Consider the following 22,343-nt stretch of genomic DNA (forward strand, 5'->3'; position numbering starts at 1 on the left):
TTATTCTGTCAGCATACCAAAGAATATGGATCAAAATTGGGTAAATGGAGTTGAGGTACAGGTCAACCATGATTTAATTGAATGGCGGAGCAGGCTTCAGCAGCTGAATAGCCTACTCCTGTTCCTATGCTCCTTTCGAATTTGCTGATACAAGCAGCCCCCACTGCCTGCCTTGACTGCCCATTCCATACACTCATCAGTCTCTACTCAGATTCATTTAATCCAAATCATTTTTTTTCACTCCCCCTCTATAAGTCTGAGACCGTGCCCTCTTCTGCTTTATGTAAATGTTATGAATCAAGTAAAGCTTCTCAGCAGACACTGAATGCAAGAGAAAGCACAGGATCATTACACAGCATACAATTCCTAAAACTGAGAACCTGCTGTAAACTTAAGAATCTCTCCTGGATTCTGGAGAGAGATTCTTTGAGCTTGCATGGGAAAGAGATAGTTATTGCAAATGCATAAAAGTCCCTAATAATGCGTATTGTCTTTGTAATAAATGCTGCTCTGGCCTCTCGATTTAGTAATTTTGCACGGATCTTGGAAGCTGCCTTGAATTTTAATTTTAAACCAATTGTTACATATATAGAGCCTTCCGTAATGACAAAACTCATACATTTCAAAAGTATTAATGGGGGACATAGGTCCAACTGGTGTTGCTTAGGGAATGAGTAACTCAAACTACAGGGCGACTATTCTGCAGCTCACAATGTACATACAGTAACTAAATGTTTTTTAAAAACAGTTTTCTTGATGTTTATAGAGGCTATGATGCATGTCAAAACTGACACCATATTACTTTTTAATCATGCCCTTGTATGCATATCTGATAGTTTCTCCAGAAACTCAGATCTCCAAGGTGGCATTTTAATGAATCATTGTTGATGGATCATCAAATTATTAAAAGACTTAGAAAAATTACTCATCATTAATAATACAGCTGTATCTCCATCTACTCTTGGTAAATTATTAGAGCTTATTTTAAGCTGAAGATTAATCTCCCATCTGCCATTCAGTAAGTACAGGGCACATGAAATAGCTTTCGAAACAGAAAAAAGACTGGAAACATACCAAAAATACTTTAGAGCTTAATGAACTGGGAACAAAATATATAAAACAGCATGATAGCTCAAACGGTAAAATTTACTATTGTTCGTGAAGTATAATTTTTAATGCAGTGGAAAATGTGGGCAAATTATTAATGCACTGGATGAGAAAAGGTGCCGTGATAACTTCTACCTGCAATATTAGATAAAATATTACATTTCACCCCCAGGATTTTTTTAAATTTTGCAAGAAATTATGTCCAGCTGAAAATGACCCCTTCTGCGAAAACCTGCCCGATATTTTATTTAATAAACAAATTTTACCCTGTGTTATCGCAGAAGAGGAAAAAATATCACTGTACATCCCGTTACAATTAAAGAGATAAAAAATGTTACCTGTGCGCTCCTTTCACAAAGTGCCTTATTCATCAGATTTATATAAAATATTCTGTAATAAACTTGCATCTCATTGCTATAGATGTATAATAATAAAGCCCTTACGACCAGGAGTGCCCAGCAACACTCTGTGTGGCTTAATTTCATATATTTAAGAATACATTCAGGTTCATTTCCTTAATAAGTATGAAATGCAAAATCTTATCTCAGATCTTGGTGATTAGATTTGAAAGAAATCTTTAATTATTAAGTGGCATCAAGTGAGAATGATCTATCATTGAAATTCTTAAAACATTATTTAATATCTGTTCTGCTCACATAGATTCGCAAGTTGCTATCTCCTCTGATGCAGAGAAAGCATTAGATGTTGATAAGTGACCCTATCTATTCCATTATTACTTGAGTTTCTTTGGGGGCGAAATTCCCATTGTTTGCGCCTCCGGTGGGAGGCACTAATGGGGTGCAACTGGCTTTGCGCCCCCCCCCGAACCGCACCTCCCTCGAAATTCCGCGGCGGCGCTACCGGGTATCGCCCCGATCTTCTGCGCCCGGAGATCATGACGTCCTCTCCGGGCGCAGTGCCCCGGTAGCACCTCGGGAGAAAAACGCCCCTCACGCCCCGCAGCAGCGCTGGGCGGTGTTGCCGACTGTAAAGGGGTCCCGAACAGTGAGGCCGGCCGAGATATTTAAAAAAACGCTTATTTAAAAAAAAAATTTCTGAGCACCAGACGCGGGCTGAGTGCCGCGATCGGTCGACCTGGCTCTCAGCTTGAGTGCCGGGCTGATCGCGCGGCACTCCTGCACCCCGGTGCTCCAGCCGATGCCAAAAAGAAAGGCAGCGCTGGCAGCGGGGAGCCCTTCCCTTTAATTGAGGGAAGAGCCCCTGCAACGCGTGGCGCTACACCTGGCCACTTGTGGCGCTGCTGAGCACATCGCCCCGATCGGGACATTCGCCGCCTCTTGTACTCCAAGAGGCAAGGGAAGCGCTTGATTTAGCGCCCCACTTACTTCTTGGGGCAAAAGATGGGAATTTCTCAAATGTTTGAAAAGGTTAGCGCCTGGCACTAACTTTTCAAACATTTTTGACTTAGCGGCCCAAATGGCCCATCCTAAAGGGATCAAGGGATATGGGGAGAAGGCAGGGAGAGGGTACTGAATTTGGATGATCAGCCATGATCTTGTTGAATGGCAGAGCAGGCTTGAGGGGCCGAATGGCCGACTCCTGCTCCTATCTTCTATGTTTCTATGTTTCATGGGGAATTTCTACCCCTTTGAGTTCAGAGATTTGACTTCATTATCCTTAGGCAAATATGAGGCTTTCTCTATCTGTTAATGGAAAAGAAGTAACTCACAAATAAACATCCGTAAGCTTCCAGAATATTCATCTGTGATCTCCTGCACCTCCTGAATCTGAGTTGGGTAGATGCCGTGTTTCATCACATGGGCTGATTAAGCCTCGACAGCCACCATCTTTCCCATTCCCAGTGGAGTCTCCTGCTCAGTGCTCCTGGAAGTTCCTTTGTTAAAGAAAGCTACAGTGGTTGGTGGGAATTGTAGTCCTGAGGGTGCTGATGAACAAATCTAATACAATTTTTTCTCACTTGCTTGGCAGGAGGAGGGTAAACCTGAAGTGCAGAGTGTTCAAAGGCCTGGAGGGATGCATCAGGCTGCTCGTGGAAACGGAAGGGCTAGTGGTTAGAGCCAGGTTCATGGGTAAAGTTGAGATTTCCTTATAAAGTTTCTGTGTAACTGTTATGAGGGAAATTTAAACTGGGGGAAAGGTTTTGTGTAAGTCACTTGATATATATAAAAAAGTAGAAAATAAACAACTAGAAGAGAGAAAAAAAAACCTTAAAATAAGGAAATTGTGTGTGTCAACCCAGAAAACTAGAAAAAGCTGAATAACAGCTTCAGAAAAGCTGGCACAGCCCCAAAAGACCTGACCACTCACAAACGCCCTTGAGCATAAAAAGAAAGAAAGAATTTCATTTATATAGCAACTTCCACAACCTTTCGGGACCTCCCAAAGCACTTTACAGCCAATTAAGTATTTTTTGAAGTGTAGTCATGGTTGCAATGTAGGAACCGGGGCAGCCAATTTGCACACAGCAAGGTTCCACAATGTGATAATGACCAGATAATCTGTTTTTGTTATGTTGTTTGAGGGATAAATATTGTCCAGGACACTGGGGAGAACTCCCATGCTCTTCTTCCAAATAGTGCCATGGGATCTTTTACGTCCACCTGATAAGGCAGACGGGGCTTCAGTTTATCATCTTACCTGAAAGACAGCACCTCTGACAGTGCCATAGGCGTGCTGAGACACAGTCTCAGGAATTAGGCCTTGGCTCCTTGGGAGAAGCATCTGCTGTCCTGTCTCAGAATGACAGCATGCCTGCTCCACCACAACCCGCTCTGTCAGTGACCTTGTTAGTGCCATACAGCCAGCTGGGCCAGACAACCCGGCCCACGCTGAGATGCTGCAGTCTGCAGCCAGGCCCTTAAGCCCCAGAGCTGCTTGAGGTCATCCTCCACAGCCATCTCAAGTGTCCTCAATGGAAGGTCAGCAACCTTCCATCACCTAAGCTGTAGCCACTGGTGATACACTTCATAGAAGCACTAGGGTAGATAAACGAGCACGTAAGACAGGCACTAAGGGGTTTCACAAGGGTAATTAGTGAATTTTCTTGTAAATTATAAGACACAGATGGAATTAAGTTGTTAGATAAATGTGTTTATTATTCTGGATTTGGTGTTGGTATTTATATTTGTAAGACAGCAAAGACTGGTGCAGGATAAATGCATCATGATAAATGCATCGCAGATAAGGCCATTTCTTACCACTTCCTTGCATCGCTCTCCACCCTCATCTCCTTCCCCCTGCCCCACCCCCAAACCTACTTCCTTCTGTGACCTCCCCTGGAAAAACTCTCTCCCAACTCTCTTGCAACTGCATTTATGAAATCCCAACTGTCCAGTCTTTGGCTCTCCATTCACCACGACATTTCTGCAGCTACCGACCTGCTCAACCACACCCTCACCACCACCTTTGATGCTCTAGACCCTATTAAAACAATTACTCTCTCTCACCCTGGCCATTCCCCCGGTATGGCCCTTGTAGTGTATGTACCTGTTTACCTTTAAGAGAACTATTGTATGTAACCGTCCACCTTTAAGAGAACTACTTTAGGTGTTGCACTACTTTGTTGGCTTCTGTATACTGTAATACCGACGGTGACCACACCGGTATATAAGTGCTGTGTCAGGATTTATTGGGCAGATTCGCCCTGACCTTCGAATAGTAAAGTCCTGTTTTAAGTTACTCTGGTAGTCTGTGTATTAATTAACTAAACAACCCACAGACTTTACAGTGGCGACGAGTCCGATCGTACCCTGCGGCAACAATACTTCCGAAGCAGTTAACGAGCGTCGAGAAGAGGCAACCGCCCTTGTCATTCTGCTGGGAGAAAACTCGAGTCTGCAGAGCTGGAAAGGAGGAAGAATTCAGAGACAAAGACTTCCATCAGCAACAGGCACTGACTGTCCCTTCTGCCATGGTGAGGAGTGAGCCGATCAGCACGAGAAGCAAGCCGGCCACGGTGACTGTGAGTAAGGGAAAAGTAAAAAGAATAACCGGAGGATAAGGGTGGTGCACTCGACCACGGTCGAGGGGGAAAGGAGCCGGACAGAAGTCGGGCCCAGAGGCGCTGAGACTGGGGCAGCGTGGAGCAAGGAAGCCGCGGTACAGACAGGCTGGGGACGCAACGGCGTCGTGAGACAGCTAGACCGCGACCGGCGAAAAAGACCGGGCAGCGACCGAAGCCACGAAGCGCTGCGACCGGGAGCGTAGGCGCGGGAAGGTATAAAAACTCAGCCGCAGCCAGGGAGGGAAACACCGGACTGCGAGAGGGCTGGGAGGCGCGATTGGGAGCCGAGCGAGCGGGAGAGGCAGAGCCAACCAAGGGAGACTGAGCGAGAGCCAGTCCAGCAGCTGAAACTGTTCGCCGTCAACGGGGTGTACCCAGCGCCGGTAGAGCCGAGCGAGCGGGAGAGAGACAGAGCCCGAGCAAGGGGAACTGAGCGAGGGCCAGCCCAGCGGCTGAAACTGTTCGCCGTCAACGGGGTGTACCCAGCGCCGGTTGCCCTGCCGAGAAAAGGGAAAGCACTGAAGCCGACACGCAGGCTGTGAACCTGAAAGCCAGCGGCCGTCGCCCGTGGGGAAAGTGTACCCCTCCCGTCAGGGGAAGAAACGTGGGAAGCCGCCATTAGGCGGAGAAGAAGACAGAAGTGGGGAACCGCCATTGAAGTGGGCGGGGAGAGAAGATAAGCGCGGGAAACCGCCATTTTCGCGGGAACCGCCATCTTGAAAAAAAAAGAAAATTTAAAGAAATAATCCGTGGTGTTATCAGGAAGAGAGGAAGATGCCTAAGCGTGGTAACATCAACGATTTTAATTCCGAGGTAGAAGACTGGGCCACGTATGTGGAACACATTGAGATCTATGGTGAGGCCAATAAAATAGAAGAAGATGACAAAGCTATAACCTTGCTAAACTCGATGGGCGCGAAGACATACGGGCTCTTGAAGTATCTACTAGCACCAGCTAAACCGGCGGATCAGACTTTCGATGATATTGTTGCTGTCCTGAAGGATCATTTTAACCCCGCACCACTGATGTTAGTGGAACGATCCAAATTTTACGCGAGAACGCAACGGAAAGAGGAAAGCAACACGGAGTACCTGATTGAACTGCGTAGGCTAGCGAAACACTGTCAGTTTAGGGAAAATCTGGCAGAGGCACTCAGAGACAAATTCGTGTGCGGAATGTCGAAGGAAGAAACACAAAAACGACTGCTCGAAGAGAACGATCTTACACTTGATAAGGCTGTCCTTATTGCTGCATCGATCGAAGCCGCAGCGAAAGGAACGGCGGAAATGCAGCTAAAGGCAGCGGCACTCAGTGTGCAGCAAATTACTTCGGGTACAACGAAATGCTATCGTTGTGGGAAGACAACACACGACCAGAACCAATGCTGGTTTAAAAACCAGGAATGTAGGAAATGTGGCAAGCTCGGTCACATAGCTAAGGTATGCCGGTCAGGAAAGAAGACCAACAATAATGAGTCACCACAAAAGAGGTACAGAAAGGTACATGAGGTGACTAGGAAGAGTCCGGAAGAACAGAATTCGGACTCACACTCCAACTGCAAGGACTGGATAGTCTGAGAATTCACAATGTGAGTAATGAAGCTGACCGACAAGCTATCTGGATCACACTACAGATTGCAAAAGTCCAAGTGAAAATGGAAGTGGACACCGGATCGGCGTTGACGGTCATGAATAAGCATGATTATAAAAAGTTATTCAAGCATATTCCCCTACGGGATACGGAACTAGTATTGCAGACATACACGGGACACAAAGTATACCCCATCGGAAAGATAGAAGTCAAGGTGAGATACAAGGACAAAGATCACCAAAGGATGGACCTGTATGTGTTGCCTGAGGGAGGTCCACCACTTCTGGGACGGGAGTGGATCAGGAAAATAAAGATAGACTGGCATTCACTAAACACCATGACGGTAGATTCTGGAAAGGAAGATGTCAAACCTGAACGGTTGTCCAGAATATTGGACGAAGCTAAAGAGGTATTCCAGCAAGGACTGGGAACACTGCGAGGAATCAAAGCAAAGGTTAAGATTGCAGAACATGCAAGCCCAAAATTTTTCAAAGCCAGATCGGTACCTTACGCGATACGACCTGCTGTGGAGGCAGAACTGGAAGAACTTGAACGATCAGGGGTACTGTCAAAAGTGGACTGGAGTGAGTGGGCCACGCCCATTGCTCCTGTCATGAAGTCTTCACCAAGTAACAAGCCAGGGGGACCGGGGAAGGTCCGCATCTGCGGAGACTTCAAGATCACAGTGAATCCGGTGCTTCACACGGTACAATACCCGCTTCTGCGGATTGAAGATATCTTTGCTTCGTTGGCTGGAGGGAAACACTTCACCAAGATAGACCTGGCACAGGCATACTTACAAATGGAAGTCGAGGAAGAGTCGCGTCAGTACCTCACCATCAACACACACAGAGGCTTGTATCGTTATAATAGACTGGTTTTTGGGGTAGCTTCGGCTCCAGCAATTTGGCAGAGGGCCATGGAGCAGGTATTACAAGGAATTCCAAGCACGCAGTGTTACTTAGACGATATCCTGATTACGGGAGAAGACGAGGAAGAACACCTCACAAATTTGAAACTGGTGCTCACTAGGTTGAAGGAATATGGCCTTCGAGTTAATCGCAAGAAATGCGAGTTCTTCCAAAAACGGATCTCGTACTGCGGTCATGTCATTGACCGAGAGGGGCTGCACAAGTCACCTGACAAGATAGAAGCTGTCGTGAAGGCCCCCGCTCCGGAAAACGTATCACAGTTAAGATCATTCTTGGGGTTGATTAATTATTATCACAAGTTTCTGCCGAATCTATCCATGGTGCTGCATCCGCTGAATGCTCTGTTGCGGAAAGAAGTACCATGGAAGTGGAGTGAGGAATGTAAAAAGGCCTTTCGCAGAAGCAAGGCGTCGATTACCTCTGAAGAAGTGTTGGCTCATTTCAACCCAACGTTACCTCTTCGTCTAGCTTGTGATGCTTCCCCCTATGGAATTGGAGCAGTACTTTCACACAAGTTACCAAATGGCTCGGAAAGGCCAGTGGCATTCGCGTCCCGATCATTAACCTCCGCGGAGCGAAATTATGCTCAAATAGATAGGGAGGCCCTCAGCCTTGTGTGGGGCGTAAAGAAATTCAATCATTACCTGCAGGGCAAGAAGTTCACATTACTGACAGGCCACCAGCCGTTGGTGTCCATATTCAACCCTAACAAGGCCGTTTCCACCATGACAGCGCAAAGGTTACAGAGGTGGTCCGTGTTACTTGGGGCTCACCAATATGACATCGAATACAAAAGGTCCAAACAGCATGGAAATGCTGATGGGTTATCGCGCTTGCCATTGCCGATAGTAGAAGAAGCGACTACAGTGGACCCGGTAGAGATGTTCCACTCATCCATAGTGGAATGTCTACCAGTAACAAATTCGATGATCGAAAACGAAACAAGAAATGACCCGACTCTCTCACGAGTCTATGATTTAACGGTGGAGGGATGGCCAGCACAGGACGAACCAACGCTGCCAGCATTTTCGCAGAGAAAAGAACAGCTGTCAGTGTGTCGAGGAACCCTGATGTGTGGATCTAGAGTGGTGATTCCACCCAAACTTCAACAGAAGTTGTTAAAGGAGCTGCACGAGGGACATCTGGGTGGAGTGAAAATGAAGAACCTAGCAAGAGCGTTTGTGTGGTGGCCAGGCATTGATGGGGACATCGAAGAAATCACTAAGAGCTGTCTAGGATGCCAGAAGGTCCAAAACGCGCCACCACAGGCTCCTCTGCATCCATGGGAGTGGCCCTCATCTCCTTGGCAAAGGGTACACATCGACTTTGCTGGTCCATTTATGGACTCAATGTTTCTAATAGCGGTGGATGCACACTCCAAGTGGCCGGAGGTAATAAAGATGTCCACCACCACCACGGAAAAAACCATCACAGTGTTAAGGACCATGTTTGCTAGGAATGGGCTGCCGGAACAGATCTGTTCTGATAATGGACCGCAATTTGTGTCCGAAGAATTCAAGAAATCCTTAAAGAGCAATGGGGTTAAGCACTACACGCCAGCCCCATACCATCCCGCCTCCAATGGATTGGCTGAAAGGTTTGTCCAGACCTTCAAGAAGGCCATAAAGGCCATGGGTAATGAAGCCATTAACTTACAACATAAGGTGGATAGCTTCTTGTTGGCGTACAGGAATGCAACACATGCGGTCACAAATCAAACTCCCGCCATGATGTTTTTTAATAGACGACTAAGATGCTGGCTGGATTTGCTTAAGCCAAACGTCAGAAGGGACGTAGAGAACCAGCAATTCCAGGGCATGAATGAAAGGCCAACTAGATCTTTTCAGATAGGTCAACAAGTTTTGGCCCGGGACTACCGTACCGAGAAATGGCAGCCTGGAACTATTGGAAAATGGCTAGGGCCGTTGATGTATACGGTGGACATTGGGGACAGTATAATAAGGCGCCATGTTGACCAGATCATAGGGTCAGCCACAAATGGCCAACCTACTCCACCACCTTACACGGTTAATGTTGAGACAGAGATACCCAGAACACCTACCTCCGATCTGGTAATACTGGAATCAGATGAACCTGACACTGTCCTTCAAGCCGAATCGACCTTGCCAGAAGCACCTACTACCCCGCCGGGAGTTACGACACCACCGAGGCGTTATCCGGACAGAGTCCGGAAACCTCCAGAGAGACTGAATCTGTGAACTGTCTTGCATAAAGTTGTATATATGTTATAATGTATGTTTAATGGGGAATCAGTATGTTGTAAGCTAAAAAGGGAGGATTGTAGTGTATGTACCCGTCTACCTTTAAGAGAACTATTGTATGTAACCGTCCACCTTTAAGAGAACTACTTTAGGTGTTGCACTACTTTGTTGGCTTCTGTATACTGTAATACCGACGGTGACCACACCGGTATATAAGTGCTGTGTCAGGATTTATTGGGCAGATTCGCCCTGACCTTCGAATAGTAAAGTCCTGTTTTAAGTTACTCTGGTAGTCTGTGTATTAATTAACTAAACAACCCACAGACTTTACAGCCCTCATCCTCACTCCCATAAGTCCAAGGGACGCAGACTTGAACGGATATGGCGGAAAACTGGTTTAGCCATTCACCGCCAGATTTGGCTGGACCACATAAAGCATTATCAGGTCCTACTCTCGTCTGCCAATGGAATGCAAAGATAAACTCCGGCTTCTATTCCCTACTGCTAACCGTCTTCTTAAACCCCTCTCCCCTTCTCCTCCACCCTCACCTCCGACAACAAGTGTGAAGAGCTCTTGGACTTCTTTGTCTCTAAGATTGAGACCATCCGTTCAGCTGCCTCAGCCACTTCCCTTCCTTCCCCTAGCCCACTGAGCCAAACTTCCTCTAATGTTCCCCCCTGCCCTAGCACAGAACTCACATCTTTCTCCTGTTTCTCCCCAATCACCCCTCATGACCTCTCCGCGCTCATCTTGTCTGTGAGACCCACTTCCTGCTCCCTCTACCCTATTCCCACCAAACTGCTGACCACTCAACTTCCTTTTCTGTCTCCCATGTTAGCTGATATTGTTAACGGTTCGCTCTCCTCAGGTACTGCCCCCCTCTCCCTCAAATCTGCTGTCATCACCCCTCTCAAAAAAACAACCCTTGACCTCCTCTGTCCTTGCAAACTACCGCCCCATCTCCAACCTCCCTTTCCTCTCCAAAGTCCTTGAACATGTTGTCACCTCCTAAATCCGTGCCCATCTTTCCAGCAACTCCATGATTAATCCCTCCAATCAGGTTAATGACCTTGCCACAGTACCGAAACGGCTCCCATCAAAGTCACAAATGACATCCTTTGTGACTGTGACAAATGTAAACTATCCCTCCTCATCCTTCTTCACATGTCTGCAGCCTTTGACATGGCTGACCACGCCATCCTTCTCCAACACCTCTCCACTGTCGTCCAGCTGGGTGGGACTGCACTCGCCTGGTTCCATTCTTATCTTACTAATCATAACCAGAGAATCACCTGCAACAGCTCTCTTCCCGCTCCCACTTCGTTACCTCTGGTGTCCCCCAACGATCTATCCTTGGCCCCCTCCTATTTCTCATCTACATGCTGCCCCTTGGCGACATCATCTGAAAAATACAGTGTCAGTTTCCACATGTACGCTGATGACACCCAGCTCTACCTCACCACCACTCCTCTCGACCCCTCCACGGTCTCTAACTTGTCAGACTGTTTGTCCGACCTACAGTTCTGGATGAACAGAAATTTTCTCCAATTAAATATTGGGAAGACTGAAGCCATTATTTTCAGTCCCTGCCACAAACTCCATTCCCTAGCCACTGACTCCATCCATCTCCCTAACATCTGTCTGAGGCTGAACCACACTGTTCTCAACCTTGGTGTCATATTTGGCCCTGAAATGAGCTTCCGACCACATATCCGCGGCATAACTAAGACCGCCTATTTCAAACTCCGTAACATTCTCCGCCTCCGCCCTTGCCTCAGCTCATCTGCTGCTGAAACCCTCATCCATGCCTTTGTTACCTCTAGACTTGACTATTCCAATGCACTCCTGGCTGGCCTCCCACATTCTACCCTACGTAAACTTGAGGTCATCCAAAACCCAGCTGCCCGTGTCCTAACTCGCACCAAGTCCCGTTCGCCCATCACCCCTGTGCTCTCTAACCTACATTGGCTCCCGGTTAAGCAGCACCTCGATTTCAAAATTCTCATCCTTGTTTTCAAATCCCTCCTTGGCCTTGCCCCTTCTTATCTCTGTAATCTCCTCCAGCCCCACAACCCCCGAGATATCTGCGCTCCTCTAATTCTGCCCTTTTGAGCATCCCTGATTATAATTACTCAACCATTGGTGGCCGTGCCTCCTGTTGCCTAGGCCCCAAGCTCTGGAATTCCCTGCCTAAAACTCTTTGCTTCGCTACCTCTTCCCTCCTTCAAAACACTCAATAAAACCTACCTCTTTGAACAAGCCCTGCCCTAATTTCTCCTTATGTGGCTAGGTATCAATTTTTTTTGTCTTATAATACTCCTGTGAAGTGCCTTGGGACATTTTACTATGTTAAAGACACTATATAAATACAAGTTGTTGTGACTGCTGCTAAGCAAACAGGCACAGACCTGCATGATGTGCTGCCTGCGTTCAAAAACAAGCTGGACATTGAGGGAGTGGAATCCGTTTCTATTTAGAAAGATGCCTGGCTGGTGATGGGAGGCACAAAATCAATGTGGGTGCAGTCAATGGCACCTTTTATCCTGGGAAAGCCTGCCAAATCAGGCGAAGCTCATCCTCCCTCATCCTGCTTTGCTCTGTCCATTACAGAGACGTGGTTGCAAGGTGCCGAAGGATGGGAACTAAATGTTCCAGGGTACTTGATGTTTCAAAAAGACAGGCAAAATAGAAAAGGAAGTGGCGTAGCCCTGATAATAAAGGATGACATAAGGATAGGAGAGAGAAAGGATCTTGGCTCGGAAGATCAGGAAGTAGGCTCAGTATGGGTGGAGATAAGGAATAACAAGGGGCAGAAGGTACTGGTGGGAGTAGTATATAGGCCCCCTAACAGTAGCTATACCATTGGACAGAATATTAATCAAGAAATAGTAGGAGCTTGTAACAACGATAATGCAATAATCGTGGGGGACTTTAATCTTCATATAGACTGAACCAATCAAATTGGCAAAGGTATAGTCTGGAGGACAAGTTCATGGAATGCATTTGTGACAGTTTCCTAAAACAATATATCATGGAACCAACCAGGGAACAGGCTATTTTAGATCTTCTATTATGTAATGAGACAGGGTTAATTAGCAATCTCATAGTAAAGGATCCTTTGGGGCAGATTTATCATAATATGATAGAATTTCGCATTAAGTTTGAGAGTAACTTGCCTAAGTCCGAAACTAGCATCTTAAACTTAAATATAGCCAATTTCATAGGTATGAGGGGTGAGTTGGCTAAGGTAAACTGGAAAAATAGATTAAAAGGTATGATGATAGATAAGCAGTGGCTAGCATTTAAAGAAATATTTCATAATTCTCAACAAAAATACATTCCATTGAGAAACAAAAAATCCACGGGAAAAATGATCCATCCGCGGCTAACTAAAGAAGCTAAGGATAGCATTAGATTGAAAGAAGAAGCTTATAATGTTGCGAAGAATAGCAGAGTTTCAGAAACCAGCAAAGGATGACCAAAAAAATTATTAAAGAGGGAAAAAATAGAATGGCCCAGAAATTTGGGTCGGGGGCTTCCCGCGGGTGCAAGCCCCGACCTATACTTACCTAGCGCGCCGGCAGTTGACCTCTTGGCCTGCGTGGAATTCCTCTCTGAGGCCTGTCCCAGAGGCCGGCGTGCTATGCTGGCGTGTCCCAGGGGCGTAGTTAGTGCGATGCGTCTCCTGGGATCACGTGAGCAACAGGCAGCCAATCGGAGCAGGGAATGCTCCATTCATAAGTCTTAACAGATAGACCTGTCAAAACGTATAAATGCTGAGGCTGTAAAACTGTACTTTACCTTCAAATAAAAAAAATTTTAAATCACACTTTGTAAATCAACTATAAATGACATTAAATAACTATTTTAAACAAAAATTTAAATTTTTGAAAAAAATAATTTTATAAAAAAACAGGGCTAAAAATAAACTTACCTTGCTTTAAAGTATTTAAAAGTAAAAAACCTGTGGAAAAAATGTTTTAATTTTAAATAATTGACCACTTACCTTTGAAAATGAAGTCCTTACGGTTGCTTTTTACATTTCTAAAATGTACAGACTTACCCGCATGTTAAAACCTGTAAAAAAAAAAGGAAGTTCAACGCGCACGCGCAGACTCCTGCACGCACGCGTTCGACCTCTGAACCCCTTCGTTCAGAGGATCGGAAGTGCCGGTTTCCCGCGCATGCGTAGTGTATGCAAGATTCTGGCACTTCCATTGGGTCCACGCGTGAGTACTCGTCCGTACTCACGCGTTGGGACCCGAATTTCTGGGCCAATATGAGAGAAAACTAGCATGAAATATAAAAACAGATTATAAGAGCTTCTACAAGTATGTAAAAAGGAAGAGAGTAGCAAAAGTAAACATTGGTCCCTTAGAGGCTGAGGCAAGAGAAATTATTATGGGGAATAAGGACATGGCAGAAACGTTAAACAAATATTTTGCATCTGTCATCACAGTACAAGACACAAAAAGCATACCAAAAATGATGTGGAACCATGGCTCTAATGAGGGTGAGGAACTTAACATAATTAATATAAGTAGAGAAAAAGTACTAGAGAAACTAATGGGATTAAAAGCCGACAAATCCCCTGGACCTGACGGCCTACATCCTAGGGTTCTAAAAGAGGTGGCCGCAGAGATAGTGGATGCATTGGATTTGATCTTCCAAAATTCCCTAGATTCTAGAATGGTCCCAGCAGATTGGAAGGTAGCAAATGTAACACCGCTATTCAAGAAAGGAGGGAGAGAGAAATCAGGGAACTACAGGCCAGTTAGCCTGATATCAGTTGTTGGGAAAATGCTGGAATCCATTGTTAAGTAACTGGTATCAGGGCACTTAGAAAATCATAACATGATTAGGCAGACTCAACATAGTTTTATGAAAGGGAAATCATGTTTGACAAATTTATTAGAGTTTTTTGAGGATGTAACTAGCAGGGTAGATAAAGGGGAACCAGTAGATGTAGTATATTTGGATTTCCAAAAGGCATTCGATAAGGTACAACATAAAAGGTTATTACATAAGATAAGGGCTTATGGGTTGGGGGTAATATAGTGGCATGGATAGAGGATTGGTTAACGGACAGAAAACAGAGAGTGGGGATAAATGGATCTTTTTCAGGTTGGCAGGCTGTAACTAGTGGGGTGCCGCAAGGATCCGGGCTGGGACCTCAGCTATTTACAATCTATATTAATGAGCTAGATGAAGGGACCGAGTGTAATGTATCCAAGTTTGCTGACAATACAAAGCTAGGTGGGAGAGTAAGCTGTGAGGAGAACACAGAGTCTGCAAAGGGATATAGATAGACTGAGTGAGTGGGCAGTAAAGTGGCAGATGAAGTTTAATGTAGGGAAATGTGAGGTTATTCACTTTGGTAGGAAGAATAGAAACACAGAATATTTTTTAAATGGTGAGAAACTTTTAAATGTTGGTGTTCAGAGAGATTTGGGTGTCCTTGTGCAAGAAACACAGAAAGCTAGCATGCAGGTTCAACAAGCAATAAGGAAGGCAAATGGCATGTTGGCCTTTATTGCAAGGGGGTTGGAATATAAGAGTAAAGAATTCTTGCTACAATTGTACAGGGCCTTGGTGAGACCACACCTGGAGTACTGTGCACAGTTTTGGTCTCCTTATCTAAGGAAGGATATACTTACCTTGAGGCGGTGCAACAAAGGTTCACTAGATTGATTCCTGGGAGGAGAGGGCTGCCCTATGATGAGAGATTGTGTAGAATGGGCCTATATTCTCTGGAGTTTAGAAGAATGAGAGGTGATCTCATTGAAACATACAAGATTCTGAAGGGGATTGACAGGGTAGATGCTGAGAGGTTGTTTCCCCTGGCTGGTGTGTCTAGAACTAAGGGGCATAGTCTCAGGATAAGGGGTAGGCCATTTAAGACCGAGATGAGGAGGAATTTCTTCACTCAGAGGGTTGTGAATCTTTGGAATTCTCTGCCCCAGAGGGCTGTGGATGCTGAGTCATTGAGTATATTCAAGGCTGAGATAGATAGATTTTTGGACTCTAGGGGAATCAAGGGGTATGGAGATCGGGCAGGAAAGTGGAGTTGAGGTCGACGATCAGCCATGATCTTTTTGATTGGCGGAGCAGGCTCGAGGGGCCGTATGGCCTACTCCTGCTCCTATTTCTTATGTTCTTATGTTCTTAAAGAGATGTATGTTTTCCTCCTGGTATAGAGAGCCTAAGTGACCTCCCTGATACAGCGGTGGACTGCAAACCAGGAGATGTTGCCGATGTTACCTGCTGCATCCTGGAAGGAGCCTGTTGCATAGAAGTAAAGGGTCCCGGTAACCTTGACAGCCACAGACAGTGCTGTCTATGCCCTGGTTTAGACTTGAGCCATGGCTGCAGCAGGTGACATAGCTCGGTAACAGTCTCCTTGGTGAAGTAAAGGCACCTGAGACATTGCTCCTCAGTGAGGTTAAGCTAGGAGAAGTGCTCCTTGAAGACCTGCCTCCTGTGCTGTGACCTCCTTTGCCCTCTTCTCCTGCTCTCTGCTGTATTCTTTGCTGCTCTCCCTCTGATCCTCCAGCCCCAAAATCAACCTTGCCAGAACACCCATGACCACAGTAAAACTGTTTCAAAGGCCAAAAACAGTCCGCTGCCAGTACAAACTTAGTCAGAATTCAATTTTACAAGTCAGAAAGCAGGTCAAAAGTGCCCAGAAGTTGACCAGCACTCTAAATGGAGAAACCAGCAACTAACCTGTATGTAGTGGATGAGCCCTTTAAGTAGCACTACTGAAGGATCCTTCCCGCCTGTTAGTGCTGTGAGTTGCTGGGCGAGTTTATCACATGGCGAGTCAGGCAGCCTAATTTCAAAAAAGGGTCCTGCAACAAACAAAGGACCATTGTTTAAATATTGTATTCATTATTTTACATACTGGCCCATGCCCTTGACAACTGCAAAACAGCCCGATCCAATATGGCGGGTGATGCACTTCTGCGCGAAATGAACGCCTAAAAAACAGATGCTGCGTCAACAAAGTTCTGGGCCCAGAAGTTTTAAGAACGAGAAGATATGCGAGTGAAAATGGAAGGGGAAAAAATAAAAAACTAAGGGGCAAAAATTCAGTTGGTAGCGCCACCCGTTAGCGCCTTAAGAGGGCGCTCAGTGGGGCGCAAACCAACTAGCGCCCGGGTACGGCGATATCTGCGCCTCTCGCGAAATTGACCGGACATTTTGCGGCGGCGCCAAACACTACCGCCACGATCTCCTGCGCCGGCAGATCGTGATGTCAGTCGAGTGCGCAACGCCCCGGTAGCACCCCGGACTGGAAATTGAGTGGCACCCCCTGCCTTACCACCTGCCACTAGCAACGACAGGTTGAGGGGAGTGTTTTGCAGTCAGGAAGGGACTGGGGGAGCGCTATTTAAAGGCAACCGCTTCCTGCCTTTTTTTGTTGGTGACATTTTTGCACCACGCAGTCTGAGAGAGAGAGACTTCTGGAGAGATTCAACGCTGTGTGAAGGAGTTTTGGGTACTGAGCAGCACTTTGCAGGTTCATTTTGATTTGCCCTTCCTTGTATCTATTTAGAAGAGACTGTGGGGGCTGCACTCTGAGCTCTTTCCCTGGGTCTCTCCATTGTTCTTTCCAGCAGATTTGATGTACAGGTCTCTCCAGGCCGAGACTCAAGGCTGCAATGAACAGGATGTAGATGGAGACCAAGATAAACCCTCCCCTTTAAGATAAAAACAGAAAATGCTGGAGAAACTCAGCAGGTCAAGCAGCATCTGTGAAGAGAGAATCAGATTTAACGTTTCAGGTCGATGACCATTCATCAGAACTCCCCTTTAAGAATTGGCCGGTGCCAGTGTGTCTGTGTTCCATTGCTGACTGACATCACATGAGCTTCACCAGCGCTCTGAGGTAGCGCCTCGCTCCTTGGCCTTTGCGCCTTAAGACAGATGTGAAGCGCCTGATTTATCGCTCCAATCACCTCCAGGGGCAATAAAAGCCAAGTTTGCAGTCGGAGGCAATAATTAGCGCCAGGCGCTAATCTTCGCGTCCGGCCGATAATTGCGCCCCAAATGGGGCGCTAACTTTTAAAAGTTTGAAAAGTTAGTGCCAGGTGCTAACGATTTCAAATTTTGAAAAATTCGTTTTTGCACTCCAGGAAGGGAGTGGAGAGGTAAATCAAGCTCCACTTCCTTCTTGGAGCGCAATCGGCAGCAGGCGGGGCGGAGACTTCAGCAGCGCTGCACACTGGGCCGTGAAGCGCTGCCGCGTTCAAAGACTCCTTCACCCCCTTAAAGGGAAGGGCCATCGCTGCAGGCTCTGCAATTTAAAAAGTACCTACTTGGACCCCCAAGGCAGCCGCAATCCAGTGTGATCAGCCCGGCATGCAAGCAGATCGATCGCGGGCAGGAACCTGCAAAACAAACTGGAACCACAAAGGTAAGTTTTTTTTTACTTACCTCAGCCACCTCGCCTTTAATCAATCGCCCCCGAAGCGGCCGGCCGCCCGCTGCACGCCTGCTGCAGCTGTCGGTGTTTTCGCCCGGCGCTGCTGCAGGGGGCGGAAGTCAATTTCTGGTCCGGGGTGCCACCGGGGTGATGCGCACGGCGATAACGTCATTATCTCCAGGCGAAGGAGATCGGGGCACAACACCGTAGTGCTGCCATGAATCTCCCGCCGAATATGACGGGAGTTGATGTCAGCGCCGCGCCCGGTCGCATAGCCATTTGCGTCCCGTTAGCGCCCCCATTGAATAAGTCGCTCAGCATCTGTAAAGAAATAAGCAATTCAGCTCAGGATGTTGGGTCAATACTGATATATTTTAAATCAAAGTTACTTTACTTTGAAGTCCCAAACCAGCTTTGTGGATAGCAAACAAATGAGCAAAATAATTGTTCTAAATTATCTCTGCTGTATCTCCAAAGACAGTATTCTCCTTCAAACCATTATGTGCTCTGGCCCAGTACACATCTGATCTGCTGCCTCCCAAAGTCCCAGCCTGAAAATCTGTGACCAATGGGCCTGCTGGTCTACTGGGCCTGTGCACTAAGATAACTTGGGATGGTTCTTATTTTAACTGTGAGATTGCTCCATTATCAGTAACCATGTATGATATTTTTTTAAATATTACTCCCAGTGCAAACATCCCGTTTGTTACAAAGACTCTATGTTAGCATTTGTTGGCCAAGCTATTTCTGTAATGTCTGTGCTCTAAGCTGTAAATGCAGCTTTCAGCCCTCCCATTACTAGTTAGTGAAAAAAAAGACTTGCATTTATACAGTGGCTTTCATGGCCCCAGGATGTCTCAAAGCGCTTTACAGCCAATTCAGCACTTTTTGAAGTTGAGTCACTGTTGTAATGTAGAAAACGTGGCAGCCAATCTGTGCACAGCAAAGTCCTACAAACCGCATGATAATGACCAGATAATCTGTTTACTTTTTTTAAAAGAGATGTTGGTTGAGGGATAAATGTTAGCCAGGACACCAGGGAGAACTCCCCCCGCTCGCCTTCAAAATATTGTCATGGGGGCTTTTACGTCAACCTGAGAGAGCAGACGAGGCCTCGGGTTAACATCTCATCCAAAGGAAGGCACCTCCAACAGCACAGCACTCCCTCGGTACTACACTGGAGTGTTAGGAGTGGGACTTGGACCCACAACCTTCTGACTCAGAGGTTAGAATACTTGTACTGAGCCATGCTGACACCTCTATTTCTGTCTCTAGGTCCATTCCTCCTGATGCTAATGCGACGATAGCAAAATACTGCAGATGCTGGAAGTCCGAAATAACAACAGACAATGCTGGAAAAACTCAGCAGGCCAGGCAACATCCGTGGAGAGAAATTAGAGTTGACGTTTCGGGTCAAACCCTTTTTCAAAACTGGAAAGGAAATGAAATAGATCGAAAGGCAGGGCTGGGAGAGAACAAAAGAAGTGGAGAAACATTAAGAGGTATTCAAAACCAGACGAGATGGTGATAGGACTAGTAAAGAGACAAAAGACGGCTCAGATTAGGTGTGAAATGTTCTGGCAGAATGGGAGACAGCTGCCATGTGGGAGAGAGAAAAAAAAGGAAAGGGGGGAGAAGGGAAAAACCAAAACAAAGGGGTGGATAAAAAATAGAAGTAAAAATGTAATAGGGGCCGAGGTTATGATCTGAAATTGTTGAACTCGATATTGAGTCCGAAAGGCTGCAAAGTGCCTAATCGGAAGATGAGGTGCTGTTCCTCGAGTTTACGTTGAGCTTCCGTGGAACAATGCAAGAGGCCAAGGACAGGGAGGTCCGAGTGGGAATGGAGCGGTGAATTAAAATGACAGGCGACCGGAAGCTCGGGGTCACCCTTACGGACTGAACGGAGGTGTTCCGCAAAGCGGTCATCCAATCTGCGTTTGGTCTCCCCAATGTAGAGGAGACTGCATTGTGAGCAGCGAATACAGTATACTAGATTGCAAGAAGTACAAGTAAATCGCTGTTTCACCTGGAAGGGGTGTTTGGGGCCCTGGACAGTGGGAAGGGGGGAGGTATAGGGGCAGGTGTTACATCTCCTGCGCTTGCACGGGAAGGTGCCAGGCGAAGGGGAAGGGGTGCTGGAGGTGATAGAGGAGTGGACTAGGGTGTCTCAGAGGGAGCGGTCCCTACGGAATGCTGAAAGGGGAGGGGAAGATGCGTTTGGTGGTGGGATCACTTTGGAGGTAGCGGAAATGGCGGAGGATGATCTGTTGAATGTGGAGGCTGGTGGGGTGAAAGGTGAGGACAAGGGGAACCCTATCATGGTTCCGGGAGGGAGGGGCAGGGGTGAGAGCAGACGTGCGGGAGATAGAACGGACACGGTCGAGGGCCGTGTCAACCACGGTAGAAGGGAATCCTCGGTTGAGGAAAAGGGAAGACATGTCGGAAGCACTGATGCTACGTTGTGCTGTTCCTCAAGCTCTGTCTCCCAGGTCCATTACAAGTAAGTTTTAAATTTCATTGTATGAATTATTGTTTGCTTGTCCTGCTCTTCAGCATCTTCCCCCTCCTGTCCACACCACTGCAGCCCTTGGGCTTCCGCCACTTCATTTCCCAGCACCACCTTCCCAAGGACCCCGAGCCTCTTCACTTCTCATCACCCCCAAGCCTCCTGAGGCTTGAAAGGAAGAGAGGCAGAAGCAAAATAACACAGGAAAACAACCAGAAAACAAGATAAGGAGATGGAGAAAACCAGACAATAAGAGAGAAAGAGAGATTATGTGCTAGCGTCCTGAAGTGGGGTATGAACCCAAAACCTTCTAACTCAGAGGCAAGAGTGCTACCACTGAACCAAGAAAGAAAAAAAACTTGCATTTATATAGCGCCTCTTACGACCACCGGATATCTCAAAGCACTTTACAGTCAATGAAGCACTTTTGAAGTGTAGTCACTGTTGTAATGTGGGAAATGCAGAAGCCATTTGCGCACAGCAAGCTCCCACAAACAGCAATGTGAAAATGACCAGATAATCTGTTTTTGTTATGGCGGTTGAGGGAGGAAATATTTGCCAGATACCGGGGAGAACTCCGCTGCTCGTCTTCGAAATAGTGCCATGGGATCTTTTACGTCCACATGAGAAAGCTGACAGGGCCTCAGTTTAACGTCTCATCCAAAAGACGGCACCTCCGACAGTGCAGCACTCCCTCAGCACTGCACTGGAGTGTCAGCCTAGCTTTATGTGCTCAAGCCCCTGGAGTGGGACTTTGAATCCACAACCTTCTGACCCAGAGGCGAGTGTGCTACCCACTGACCCATGGCTGACACTTAAAATGCAGTTCTGTTATAAAAATTCAGTATGATTCAGATTCTTGCTCGCTGTGTTTAATTTCATGGATTGTGTATTTCAGCAGAATATTAATTGGAAAGTTGCACATGACCATCATTCTTTGAAAGCATAAGTTCTTAAAGTGATTCATTTACACATTTTGTTTATTTATTAGTCAGCCCTGTAATGAAGAACAGACAGGCAGCACATTATTCAGCATGAAATTGATCCAAATTGATGCTATGATGGAATAACTGTTCTGGTTACTATGTGCAGTGAAATCGTAATTATGTTCTTTTTGAGTGCGCTTATGATGTTGATATAGTGACCGGAGGAAATCTTATCCCTGACGTATAGAGATGATATTGTGCCATGGACACAACACAACTGGATTTGTGGGCTGTCAAACCATTCCAACACATAAGATTAGTGGCATTAATGAGGCTCATGCCATGGAGCAGCAATGAGCCTTTTTTCATTCCCAATGCATTTTAAACGTAAACCGGGCACAAGGCCTCTGCCCACTGGTTTTCTGCTTCCCATACGCCTTGCATGCAACATGCACAGGAGTAGAATTTCAGCTCTGCTCCTTGGTTATTACATATTCTAAGATCTCATGAACTGGAAGGATCCAAGGACAACGGCAATTTCATCGATCAGAAAAGTTTCCTAAATCAAAGCGAATAGAAATGTCAGTGCTGGTTCACCCTGTCAGTGCAGGTGATTGGAATCTTACCCCGAGTGCTGGCAGG

This window comes from Somniosus microcephalus, chromosome 9 (assembly GCF_052327205.1).
Source record: "Somniosus microcephalus isolate GS21.2 chromosome 9, FLI_Smic_1.0, whole genome shotgun sequence".
In the NCBI taxonomy this organism is placed as follows: Eukaryota; Metazoa; Chordata; class Chondrichthyes; order Squaliformes; family Somniosidae; genus Somniosus; species Somniosus microcephalus.